Genomic DNA, 2252 nt, shown 5'->3' with positions numbered 1-2252 from the left:
TATTGCTTAAATTTGTTTCAGAATGATCATTGTCAGTATCGGTAACCTGTGAGCCCCCTGCTCCCTCGTCGTACAGGAGCATTAGGTCACGTAATGCTCGGAATTCGGCCATAGAGAAGTTTTTTGTTCTTTCAGCCAACTCTTTCTCCAACCTAAGCTGTTTCCGATCATGATCGAAAATGTAGCTAAATGTTAGATTCCTGGCAAACAGATAAAGATCTTTTATGGTCTCATAAATATTAATAGATTCCGTAGGACAAAAGCCCAGCCCTAATTGTAGGACTTGTTCTTCCTCAGGAGAAAGTGAATAAGATGTCAAATTGATAATGTTCAATGTATGAACACTACCATTTGACTCTACTGTGTCTAATTGTGAGAAGTGCCTGGGTGTGGGGTCTTCTGTACATGCGCATCCAGATTCCCTTGCTTGTTGGGTTCTGGAGTTGCCTGCACTAAAAAACCAAGGTGCAAAAGTGTCTGAATGTTGGGTTGTAGTAGTTTGGGAATTATGTTGTGTAGAGTGGGTTGTGTAGATCCCTCAGCGGGGGTCTGCAAACCCATTCAAGGTGCTTGTTGTGTTTTCAGTGTTTTACCGTGCTGTTTGCCTTTTTTAGGGAGCTTGATGGGGTGATTATCGCTAGTGAGGGACCTTTTCCGGAGGGATGCTGGGTGTACGTGGAGTGATGGATTGTGTTGTGAACTGTGAGGATAAAGAAGACAAGGAAGAATCAGATTCAGTGTAATCTGTTGCTGTAACATTTGGGGGTTTCCGATTGCGGTGATGGTTTCTTCTTGAATGTAATTTTCCTGACCATTTATATGCGTAGCCTTCCGAAAAGGCTAACTTGTCCTGAAGAAATTTGCCCTGTTTTTTTGTTATGATGTCCTTATTGATAGTTTCTAAACGTTCTTTTACCTCCCTCCATTTGTCAGTAAAGGGGGCTGAATCTTTAATGTTTGGAAATTGATTTATCAGTCTTTCAATTTCACCATCTAATATCGTCATATCTGATCGATATTGTGTGGTCAGTTGTTTCATCAGTTCCAAACTGCATTGCGTTAAGGTACCTTCCCATGCTTTTTTGAAATCAGGGGAAGGGTCCTTAATAGTCGGGAATATTTGTATACGAAGGCCTAAGGGGCAAACTTTTTCTTTGACATAAGATTTGAAATATTGGATATGCCAATATAAGTGGGATTTTCTTTTTAAAAGATTAAACATCCTATCCAGGAAGATTTTAGTTTCATCATCCGTCTTGTAATTAGTGAGGCACCCGGCCTGGATGTTGGAAATAAAGTCCCCCCAAGCTGTACCCAAGACATCCATTGTCTAATTTCAATCGTAATAGGGACAATTCCGACAATAACCTAAGGATAATTAATTATGGCTGGCTCAAAATGGTTCATAAACAAACAATAAAAGTAGAAGAAAAAAAGAGGTCTCGAGTTTGAAACAATAACTTTTGGTTTAGTGGCAAATCTGAAATTTTTCGATCCTAAGATCGGGGTGTGTTATCCACCCTAAAGCAATTTAATGAAATAGTTGCCATGTAGATAGTAATAAGTACATATTTTTTGGGTACCTTCATCCTTTATAGATATTTATATAGAGAAAAATGGGGGGAGGAGGACAAGGGATTTGTAGGGACTACTCCAATTAAGTCCCACCCCGCCACCCCAAAGTTAATTGGACTATTCCGGTACCTCATACAAAAAAAAAAATTATAAGTAAAATTTAGATTTATTCAAAAAAACATCAATTTAAAACATCTATATAGTCAAAATATAGATCTCACACATAGCTGTTGTTTACAGTACAAAAATTACAATAACATTTAAAAGTGCCCACAAAGGTGGTTGAAGGCTGTTATTTAGAATACTTGGGAACGTGCCCTCAACAGTTTTGCGGATTGACCGCTTCTTCAGGAGGCGTCCAAGTGAATTCTCTAAGGATCAAATAACCACAGTTACATGAACAATAATTAGCAATAAAATTATTAACAATAACATAACATTGGAGTGGTAATTCATTTCAAATAGGTATATATACACTCACCAATCACTGCCCGACCCAGGCTAGGACGGTACTGTGAGACGCCCAAAAAGACGGGCGCTCCCCCGGGGAAGAATGGAGAACATATTAGATGGTAAAGGTATAGATCAATTGTGGGTAAGTTAGGACCACCCGGGTGAGATAAAACTAGAGCTGGAGTGAGTTTGTCCGGCGGAATGTTCGACGGACTTTACGACGG

The sequence above is a fragment of the Aquarana catesbeiana genome, linkage group LG03, assembly GCF_042186555.1.
Source record: "Aquarana catesbeiana isolate 2022-GZ linkage group LG03, ASM4218655v1, whole genome shotgun sequence".
Lineage (NCBI taxonomy): Eukaryota > Metazoa > Chordata > Amphibia > Anura > Ranidae > Aquarana > Aquarana catesbeiana.
Note: the sequence above shows the minus strand (reverse complement) of the source record.